The following is an 11,571-nucleotide window of genomic DNA, read 5'->3' as shown; positions in this document are numbered from 1 at the left end:
GAGGTATTATATAACCATTAGGGCTAGCAGCTATGAGGTCTATGCTGCTGCAATTCACCACAATGCCCCACTACAAAAGCACATGTTGCAAAGGGTAGATGGTTGTGTCAAAACATATGCTGGATTGGATATCGGCCAGAGCTGCAGCCAACCCATATGGTGGCCCCATATTTTGAGAAAAGTACTCACACCCCTCAGACTTTATATGTTTGACATGGGAACATTTAGAGCATCACTGCTGTAGCTGCAGAAAATGTGGTCATCATGGCAAGATGGGATATATCAAATGGCTTATTGCATGGACCACCCACTCCACAGAGGGCAGTCCACAAGGAGGCTATGGGGTGATTCATATATTACTGAAACGATATGGGGGCTACATTTGCATATCTGAATCCCATGCCACTCACTTTAGTAACATCTGTCAAGAAGAACAGTGTGGTTCAAATGAACCTCTCTGAGTAATACATTTCTGAGCCCTGATTCAAATCGAGCCCTTTAGCTGTGTACAGTCATCCATTAGGGTGGAAATATTGGGCCTCTGGAGTTCATACACACACACACATGATTTAGAGTTAATGGGAATGTTTTTCATTGGAGGTTTTGTTGCATATCAATTTTACTTTATGCTTTAAAGCATGTACATAGAAACTAGCAAGGTTGATGTTCGCCTTCTAGCTCTTATCTCTGGCATTCGATTTGACTTTTCTGAAGTACAGCCATTGCCCAAGGTGTCGCCGCCTCCTTGCTGCAGCAATATTTCCCCACAGCTGGTCCAACAGGCTGGAATCAAGCAAACGAATGTGGCATCACTATTGAACCATTAGCAGAGGAAGCTGTGCTTTCTTGGCACAATTGTACAAGGGGTGAAAATGGGTGAGTAGTTCCCTTAAATGATATGGCACTGTGAAGCTGTTTTATTATAGGGAGAACAGTCTCTAATATTTTCCCTGCGGCAGGTGTCTGCAGTGATTTAAAAAGCTGTTGGACCCCAAGAAGTGTTGCCAAGTTTAATTTTTAGAGTGCTGTGCTTGTTAACTAGGTAAAAAGTGTGCCGCTGTGGCAGTGCTGAGGGAGTGGGGCAAAGAAACTTAAGTGTCACCTGGGAACATAAAAATGTTCATTGATGCAGTGGAGGGTGGGGAGAAACAAAGGCAGAAAATGCTAACGATATTGTAGAATAAATAGATTAGAGTCAACAGTGAAAATGGAAGGGACAAGCTCATGAAAAATTCATGGGGCGGTTGCCAAGGGATTGATGGGTTATTTATGATGAAAACCTTTGTTATTTTAACATGAATTGCAGGTCATTACTACTGCTAAAAGCAACTAATGTGTGTGCTCTCCTTAAAACATTGTGGGGAGGGAGTTGGCGAGGAAACCTGTTCCTTAAAAACACACACAAAAAATCTTATACTCTTAACACACACCTTTGCATTTAATCACATTTAATGGTTTTTTTGATGTTTGCTGCAATAGACCAACACAATATCAGGAAGCAGTGTTATCAGTGTGCAGCCTCACTAAAGGAGGATATGAGAAAACTATTTAAATGACAATGGATGTGATGTAAGTAAAGGCATTACTACAACACATTTGTGTGTGTGTGTGTGTGTGGACAGAGGCTGTGAGGAAATCTGGAGTAGTTCCAATTGCAAAGTTGTGGCATTCTCCACACTCACAACATAACTCTCTTTCTCTCTCTCTCTCTCTCCACACACACACACACACACAGAGAGAGAGAGAGAGAGAGAGAGAGAGAGAGAGAGAGCACTTTCTACTGAGTCAGTTCATTGGTTTCCTCCTGACCTGGCGGGCAGGCTGCAACCAGATTCTGATTTTGAGGGGGCTGCCCAGTTACACTCAAAGAGTGTTGGCTTGTTTATTCATCTTGTATTCCTCTTTCTGAATCTATGCTCCAGCTCCTCTGGACCCCTGACTTGGCATTTTTATTGATCCTCTTAAGGATTGGGCAGCAGCAAAGAATAGCTAGTACAGTATTAAAACAGCGGACTGAAGAAATATAATGTGTGACATTATTTTGCCTGCTTACTCAGAAATTGCTGTGTTGGCCCCAGAGACTTGTTTTCCAACTGTATATTTACCGTAAATGGTTGTGTGTTTTTTTTGTGTTTTTTTTAAGTTACAAGATTATATTGATACATGGCTGCCAAAAGTTTTCATTGGGCTACTCCTTTTTTCTTATTGATGCAAAAAGTTTCTGAATTGCCAATAATCAGCCAAGTGAAAGGTGGCAACCCTATGGGCGGGGATGCTTATTTATTTTAAATGATTACATCTCCCAATCAAATGATCCCTAAGGTAGCTTGCAACTTATTGTAAAAATACAAGAATAAAATGCAGTTAAACACAGTAGTTGGGCAGCTAAGAAGAAGAAGAAGAAGAGTTTGGATTTGAGATCCCGCCTTTCACTCCCCTTCAGGAGTCTCAAAGCTGCTAACAACCCCCTTTCCCTTCCTCCCCCACAACAAACACTCTGTGAGGTGAGTGGGGCTGAGAGACTTCAGAGAAGTGTGACTAGCCCAAGGTCACCCAGCAGCTGCATGTGGAGGAGCGGAGACGCGAACCCGGTTCCCCAGATTACGAGTCCACCGCTCTTAACCACTACACCACACTGGCTCTCTAAGCTAAGAGATACTGTGGTGTGGGGGCAGGGAGAGAGAGAGAGGTGTTAATCTGAGGTTACCAGATGTTTTTCAATGAATCTAGGGACACTTTTCAACTTCAATGGATTTTGTATGGGGGCTGATTTGTAAATCCGGGGACTGTCCCTGGGAAACGGGGACGTCTGGTAACCTTATGTTAATCTTTCCTCTTGCTCTTGCCACTGCTGCTGCTGCTGCCTTTGTAGGACACCTGTGGGTATCAGTTGAGGGTGCTGTAGATTTGCCTCCTTTCTTAAGCCATCTATGCCTTTATTTGAGTGAACTTCATGGAGGAAGTTTCACAGCGAAGTTCAAAGAGCTGTTCTTTGACTTATTCATCACTAACAAAGCTCAAAATCTTTGCAAAAACTACCGTCATTTGGAGGCTTGGAGCCACTGCTCCCTGGTTACATTTCTGAAATATGTGGTACAGTTTCTGTATTTCCTATTGAGCAAAATCGATCCCCCCACATTTCACGTCTTGCAACAGTCAGCCCTGAGTGGTTTCTCTCTCTTTCCCTCTGTCTGACAGATAAAACGTTTACCTGAATGAGATTCTGTGATATTCAAACATATATTTTGTGCTAAATAGTCGTTGAATGTTAATTGCAAGGGAAAAAATAGCCTTCCTGGGTAGATTTCACATCTGTTTGCCAGATGCAAAATTTAATAATACAAGCCAACCAACACATGCTAAGGTGTCTTCTTTTTTAAAAACACACTGTTATTTGGCAGGTAGGTTGTTTTCAGGTGGGTAAATGATAGAGCAAGAAGCCAAGGGAAGAAAAAGAAGTGCTAATGATCAAGGGTGTGTGAGGAATGGCTCAGAAGATAGGGATTTTAAATGTAAAATAAAACCCAATTCAAATGAATATTGTTGTTGTTTAGTCGTTTAGTCGTGTCCAACTCTTCATGACCCCATGGACCAGAGCACACCAGGCACTCCTGTCTTCCACTGCCTCCTGCAGTTTGTTCAAACTCATGTTGGTAGCTTTAAGAACACTGTTCAACTATCTCGTCCTCTGTTGTCCCCTTCTCCTAGTGCCCTCAATCTTTCCTAACACCAGGGACTTTTCCAGGGAGTCTTCTCTTCTCATGAAAGTATTGGAAGTATTGGAGCCTCAGCTTCAGGATCTGATCTTCCAGTGAGCACTCAGGGCTGATTTCCTTCAGAATGGATAGGTTTTATCTTCTTGCAGTCCATGGGATGAACAATGAACACAAGCCCCCCCCCCCCCCCCCGTTCAGCCTGGAAGATTCATCCACAGAGTTTTTACTCACTGAAAGTTACATTTGAATAACTCTGGGAGTGCACAGCTCTGCTGGATAGTTTACAGATTTTGCTCTCATTGAATTTAATGTGTGAATGCCCCTACTACGTATGAAAATGAGATGATGGTGAACATGTCTCAGGGTCAAAAGGAACTTGGGAAGAGGTCCAGAAGAGCTGACAGAATCCTGGGAACATGAACTTTCTCCTGGTTTTTCTGTGTACATTAACATTCAAGGGAGAGCAGCAGTAGGGATAGGTGGAGAAATTCAGTTCAGTTCTCATTTAAAGGTGACTTTGTTTAATTCAAACTTTACAAGACAATACACAAACTGAAACGCACAATTCGCACATCTCCAAATTTGCACCGCAGTTCTCCAGCCACATCCTGTGTTCAGAAATGCTAATATTAGGGGAAAGAGTGCATTGAAATGCACATCTTAGTGAAAATAACATGCAAAAATGCATTCTGTTAACAAACATTAATTTGCAAAACATGCATACTAGGGGAAATAGCATACAAAAACGTGTACAATAGGAGAACTTTGAGCTGCAATTTCATCATTTTCATTTTCAAACTGAGGTGGAGAACAAGATGACAGGAAAAAATGAGAAGGTAAAATGGACAGATTTGGGACAGCAGTGACCAGTGCTAGCACTGCCCCTGCCCCAGTTCACCTTCCACAGTTGGAGGGCAATTGCATGGCCAGGCATCCCTCCCTACTCTTCAATCCATCCCAATACCAAGACAAAGAGACTTGACAACCAATATTTGGGTGAAATCAAGCCACAACTTTATTGACAACAAATGCAATATATAAAGGGTAGGAGTGTGGGAGGTCCAACAAAAAAATTGGCTGCAGAGCAAGTCACATGCCTATGCATATTTAATATGTGTAGGCAAAGCATTGATGCCTAATTTGATGGATAGAATACCTGGCCTTTAGTGGGCGGGGCTTTTATGCTGTACTCTATAATTGGCCCCTCCCTTCAGCTTGTCAGTTAAGAGGCTAGCTGTCACTTGCCTCGAGATGTTTCGTTTCTCTCTGTCAGTATGTAACCATGTTACATTTTTGTACTGTTAAAGCTTTGTTTCAAAGACATTCGTGAGCTGCTTACTTCACTGGATGAGAAGGCAAACTCTGCTAAAGAAGGAGAAGGTGGAATATCTTATGCTGGGTGAGTGAGGAGATAGTTCCCTGACAGGAGGATTGATTTTTAGTCACTCCCCTCCGCAACAATATATACAGTATATGTAATATACTGGAGGAGCAGGTTAAGCACACACACACCTGGTGGCCCATGCTTGTTCACAATTTGCTGATTAGCTGATTATCCAGAAAGCAAGCTCAGCCCAAAGGCTTCCTTTGCTGCTTGGGAAACAGTCCCTGGGACTTCCCATGTCAGATCACAGTGCATGGAGTAATGCCAGCCCGCAATCGCACGCACCAGAGAGGGTGAGTGGACTTGTGTAAAGTGGGGAGTCTTCTATACTCGAGGAGACCTCCCTCACATTTCAGAACCCTGAAAGACTCCCCACATCACACCATCATTTTCCAACTTGTACAGAGCAGCAGGAACAACAGTGTGAAGGGCAAAGCTGATGTAGTTACTGTGCTCCATTACAGAACGGCTGAGGAAGCATTTTGGGTGATGAAACATGGGATGAGGAAAAGGTATTGTTGAAGCAGTTTGCCCTCACACTATTCCATCCACCCCCTGCCTCTTCCAAGGTCCTCTTGAATTCATTTCTCCCAGAGAGGAAATTTGAGTCCAGAACTTTTACAAGATCCGTAGTGCCATAAATTCTCCCCTTGCTGGGGTCATTGTATAACCAAATGGCATAAATCCCTCACACCTTCCGTATAATTTTGTGGGAATTTCTGAGTCAGTGAGTTTTCATGTTTATGTTTTAATTCATTTTATGTTGCCGTTTCCTTTTTACACGCTTGTATGCTGTTATAAAAGTGATTTAAAGAAATTGGCTAAATAAAGTGAAAGATAAAAGGAATCAAGCATTAAAAAACAAACAAACAGGAAGAAGCAAAGGTGAGTGGAAGAGATGCTGGCCCAGTACTGAATGCAAATGAATCATTTCTACAATGGAGGCAATATTCTGAAGGACTGCACAATGTGACATTAGAGAATTACTCTAACAAGAGTATCCCTCCTACTCCAATTGATCTTTCCATCAATTGCTGTTCATTTGCTATGGATGAATTCACTAAGGTGGACAAGCAAAGCTAAGAAAAGCACCTGGCATAGATCCCTGAATGACTGCTGAAGTGCTTTTTGGCAGAAGGTATGAATTGGCAAACATAATTTGCTTGGGTGGTTTCTTCATGGAAGGATGGAAAGGGCAGGCACTGAATTAAATTCATCCTTAACAAAATCCACTGGAGGACCTCCGGGTAGATATGGAAGAGTTAGGATCAGTCACATTTAAAGTCAAATATACCTAAATAGCACTTTCTGAAACAATACGTACACAAAGGACAGCTATCCATCAAAATGCACATTTCTTCAAATTTCGCAATACAATTCTCCAGCCAAGCAATATGTAAAAGAAAAAAGGCACATTCTAGGCTTAAGGTGCATAAAAATGTATATATTGGTTAAAACAAACAAACATTGACATGCATTATATTAGGGAAAGTCCTTTGCAAGATGTGCATATTAGGCAAAATCACATACAAACATGAATATGAGGATGATGAATTTTCATGCAGATGTAATTCCCCCCTCCTCCCCAAACTGATGTGGAAATGTGGAGAACCCAATTTAAGGTTGCAAAAATGAAAAACCAGAACTTCTTGATTTCTTTACCCCTATAGGTGGAAGATTGATCCGAGTGAAAGGGGCCTTCCTCTCATGCCCTCACAATTTCTCTAAGCCAGCAAGTCACCCATCTCTTGCCTTTGTATATGACTCTAGTCCTCCACCAATCATCAGGTGGGATGCTGTCCACTTGCCAACTTCCATTTCCCCAGCGGAGGCATCATCTCAGCAAACTGTGCAAGCCAAAGGAGAGAGATGGATAAGCTCCTTACACCCCTCTCCTGGAACATTGCTTCTTGCGTTTATAACTTATTAAAAAGCGTTGACTTTTTTTATTATTAGAAATCCTCTCCAGCAAAAACTGGGGCAGTTTAATATAACCTCTAAGCCTGCCAAAGCCACATGCAATAAGTAAAAAGCAAGTTATCCCCGGATCTCCAGCTTGCTCACTTTACTTGCACTGATTACTTATTAAGTATTCATAGTGAGCTTGGCACTTGAAAGCTGGGGAAAGACAACACAACTCTTGCTTCCCCTAATACAATTTCATCATCCAAAGAGACAAGAAACCCAAACTGTACTGCGCAACTCTGAGGAGGTCTGTAACCGGGCAGATTTTCATAAATATCACTCTTCTCTTGACTGTTCTGGCAACCACATGTCTAGGGTTCTAAACTGAGAAGGGAGCCTCCATGAGAAGAAGCAGGCTCCCTGCTGCAGATAACCACCCAGGGTAAGGAGAATAGTGGGCAGAGGTAGCACACTCAATTCAATCCATCCCCACCATACACGTGTTGTTTCACTCCATTTCCAGCACATGTAAACAAAGACTATGAAGGCATCAGAGACAGATTCAGGGCATTGTGACAGGTCCGCTCACCTTCCCCAGTGGGCGGTGTTGCGGTGGGGCATCTGGGACTTCCCAGTGACTCGGATAGAGGGCAGAGGTCTGCCAGCCACGTCATAGGAATTCCTGGCTGCGTCACGCCCCTGGCTGACTAATCGGTGCAGCTGGGGGTGTGGCCACTTGTCATTTAAACTGCAGCATGGCTGGGGGGGGCACCCTCCTTTCGCCTCCTCACCAGATCTCCCAGCCCACCCACCCTCTTTTTATGCATTGCTATGATTTGGGTCAGCTGCCATATTGTTGGGGACAGGCAGGAATTTTACCACTTGGCAATAGGTACCAGCCATTTGGTTTTCGCCAACCTTGTAGCAATTGTCACAACTTTGTAAGGTTAGGCATTGGGTAAGCCTTTGTTTATGGGAGGGAAGGTTGTAGCCTCCGCCTGCCCCTCCTCAATAAGGGTATCCTGTTAATGGGATCTGGGGGTGTGGATCCTGTCTGAAGCCTGGGCATGGGCTGGGCCATGCCATGACCTCATCAGGGACCCTGGGGGTGCCCCGATTTGACTTATTTCATAGGGCTCCCCCTACCCTTAGTGAGACTCCCTGCAGGAGTCAGGATATAGTCTGGTTTCACCCAAAGCCTAAGCCAAACTGCTCACATCTGTAACCAATAAAGTTGTGGCCTATTTTATCCCATTGACCTAATATATTCGGGTCCATGTGTTTATTATCTAAGGCAACTGCGGGGCCCAGGCTTCATCATGCAAGTTCCACTGCACTGGGTGACAAGCCTAGGGAGTGTCACAGGGCTTCATCACAGCAAGGATATAGTGACTTGAGCAGAACAGAAGATGACAAGTTGGGGGCACCAAATTTTGGCCTTGCACAGGGTGCCACTGAGATTTGAAAGACCAAAGTCTTCCCCTAGAGGCATGCGAGAGAGAAGACAAAGAGCAGGCAGATGAAAGCAACCTGAGGGGTCATTGTAGGACTTGCCATTAGAGTGCAATTGAGAATTAGGACAACTGTGTGGTGAGAGAGGTATATGAGACCTATGGCAGACAGGGACAAAAGAGTGGGGTTGGGCAATGTGATTGTGGAGAGCATGGGGTCAGGAGTTATGAGGCCTTCACTTAGAGTGTGGTGCTGATAACACCAAGGTGGCAGGTTTGATCCCCGTATAGGACAGGTGCAGACCCTGAATTGCAGGGGGTTGGGCAAGATGATCCTCAGGGTCCCTCGCAACTCAACAATTCTATGATTATATGTGCTTGGAATTATGCTACATATTTTTGAAGGAGTCAAAATACATATGTCAGCATTTATATCCACCACACAGGACAGCATGCAGAAAAATACTGGGTATTCCAAGCTTCCTTTTCTGTGGCCTGTTGGCCATGTGAAAAATGTTAGGCATGTTTGTACTTAGCCTTTATACAGTCCCTGTGAAAATGACACTGTGCTGTTCGGATTGCAATGCATCTAGATGTTGGGCATTTCTCATCAAGCCCTAGAAACCGTTTGCATTGTTTGCCAAAGGGTACTGTGGTCGGGGAGTGAAATGTACTGTTTCACACTCCCTTGAGCAGTGGGAAGTCCTTGGGCAGCTTTAAATAGCCAGCTTCCTTTCTACCAAGGACTTGTGGGTGTTCTGTAATATTATGCTTGCAGATGGAGAGAAGGCAATATGCAAAGAAGCACACGTCTTGTGCCCGGGATGCAAAGTAATGTCACTTTCAAAGCAACATTAGCTGTGGAAGCCCTCTAGCTTTTGCCAGCAAGCTCTAAACAAATAAAATAAAATCCCTCTAGAGCTGCTTCTCTCTCTCTGATCTTGTGCACCCCATAACTTTTGTCTATATTAATGCATGACAGCCATTTACTCCCTTAGGATACAGTAAAGGACAGGATTTTGGAATACCATTGTGTTGCAGGCAAGTTCTTTGTCCCTGTGGCGTTTTCCAGTTCTTTTGAAAATGCCTATACAGGGGGAGAGAAAGGGTTAATAGGTAGACCAATAGAAAAGCCAGAGGTGGAGCCTACCTGTTTATAAAAGGGCTTAGCCTGAGGTTTGAGTTAGCTAGTTAGTGGGTAGTTTGTTTGTTTTAGTTGGTTGGTTGGTTGGTTGGTTGGTTGGTTGGTTGGGAAAGGCAGTTGGCAGACAGTTGGAAATAGACAGTGCAGTGGGTTCTTGTGTGAGGGGAGGTAGAAGAGTTAGAGACAGGGTAAATTAAGACTAAGAAGGTAAAGAGTAACAATGTTTTGAATGCAGTTAAAGTTTATTTGTATTTGCAATAAACTACACTTTTCTTTGTTAACTTAAGAACCTGACTGAGACTAAGTGATTTACCAGGGAAGAACTGGTTGGTGGCAGCGGATTAGTGGTGTATGGGTCAATAGTCCGTGAGACGATCAGGGGCTCCATACAAACGCCACAGTCCCCTTCTCTGAAAATGGGCTGCCTGTAACTGAGTTGTCACACAATTCATATCAAGGGACAATGCCGGTGAACGGGAAGGTTCTTTCCGAGGTATAAGATCTGAGGAATTATCAGTAGCATTTCATCATCATCATTATTATTATTATTATTATTATTATTATTATTATTATTATTTTGTTTATGATTTTCAGTTGCATACATTTCAATAGTTTTACAATCATTCTAACATTTCAAAACTCGACTTCCTTCCTTTCTGTGGTTCCTTCAATTTATTTTTTACATTTCCTGCATATTCTAAATTAACTTAACTTATTCTTTTATTCATCTACTTTAAATATATTCTCTTATAAAACTGCGGGTTATTGCAATAATCCTGCCAATGTCCTTATCTGTTTACAATTTGTTTGTAAATATTCAGTAAACCATTTCCATTATCAGTAGTGTTTCAATAAGGCTGGTGAAATTTCTCTGGGTGATTCCTCTCTCTCTAGTGGTTTTGCTGAGCCATTAGAGACTCAAGTGTATTCTTACCTCTATGGCTGGACAAGGGGACATGGACATGCATTGTGGGGAAAGGTGTGAGGGGCTTGGAAATGCTGCTAGGAGTGAACTGGGGTCAGGTGCAATGTCAGGACCCCATGCAACCCTGTAGGCCCTGTGCAGCCCCAGTGGTGAGACCCTATGGTGAGAGTTGCAGTGAAGACAGCCAATGAGATGCTATCTTTGGGCTTGCAGGTAAATGAGAGCAGTGAGGGGGTGGGATGTGGGAGCATGATTCTCCTCTATGTTACTTGTGCTCTCGTTAGTTCTGCAACCCCAAAGCTGGTGTCTTAATTGGCTAAGCTCGCTGTCACTCTTTCCTTGGGGCCAGAACTGGTAAAAGTTGAAATAATGGGTAGCTGAGGCTATGGAGGATCTGGTGTGCACTGCCAAGAAGCCTTGTCCTCGGTTGTTTGCCACTCACCAGGATAGCCAGCCACAGAGGGAGGGAGAGTGAAGAGCAGTAATGATGGCACTGTTTCCTCCCAAAGGTTAAGGAAAGGTAGGGTAGGAGAAGAATAGAGGACATTCAAGGCATTTGGGTAGAAGCAAAAGTTTGGTCATAAGAGTAAGCCTAGCACCATTTGGGAGATTTGACACATTCCATATTGGGATGTAATTAGCATGGTGCTGCAGCATACCTGACTTTTTGGAGACATGAAGCGCGATCCTATGTATGGTTGCAGGGCCAGCTAAAGGCATTTTGACACCTGTGGTGGACCACAAAATGGTGCCCTCTCTCCCAGCAAAGGAGGGGTGAGGGAAGACCTACCTCAGGAACAAGGGGGAAAAGAAAGATCAGCATCAGGAACTGATCTACTGCTAATCATCCAGAGATCCCTCAGTAGATCCCAAACCACCTGGATGTAGATATTCAGCCTACTACTTATTTATTCAAGCCCTGCTTCTAACATTGAGTTGTGAGGGGCTGATCAGTTGGGTGTGACAGACAAGATTACTGCGTCATTGAGAGATTGAGCTATCCTGGCCTCTTTGAAGGACATATTTAGGTGACCACTGCTAAAGGA

At 43.5% G+C, this 11,571-nt stretch overlaps 2 long non-coding RNA genes across 2 annotated transcripts in view; one reads left to right on the top strand and one right to left on the bottom strand.

The window, feature by feature from the left end:
• Positions 1 to 568: 568 nt before the first annotated feature.
• On the bottom strand, positions 569 to 9,713 carry LOC310677338. The gene is made up of 3 exons (XR_014511093.1): positions 9,607 to 9,713; positions 6,763 to 6,947; positions 569 to 783 (listed from the first exon to the last, which is right to left on the bottom strand). It is a non-coding gene; the product is annotated as an uncharacterized lncRNA (long non-coding RNA).
• LOC310677343 overlaps positions 6,945 to 11,571 on the top strand; it is a 38,148-nt gene continuing 33,521 nt past the window's right edge. Inside the window, exon 1 of the long non-coding RNA XR_014511099.1 lies at positions 6,945 to 7,447. This is a non-coding gene — a long non-coding RNA (uncharacterized lncRNA). The remainder of the gene's footprint in view (positions 7,448 to 11,571) is intronic.

The sequence above is a fragment of the Podarcis tiliguerta genome, assembly GCF_965153285.1.
Source record: "Podarcis tiliguerta genome assembly, chromosome: 5".
In the NCBI taxonomy this organism is placed as follows: domain Eukaryota; kingdom Metazoa; phylum Chordata; class Lepidosauria; order Squamata; family Lacertidae; genus Podarcis; species Podarcis tiliguerta.
Note: the sequence above shows the minus strand (reverse complement) of the source record. Positions and strands in the feature narration are given on the sequence as shown.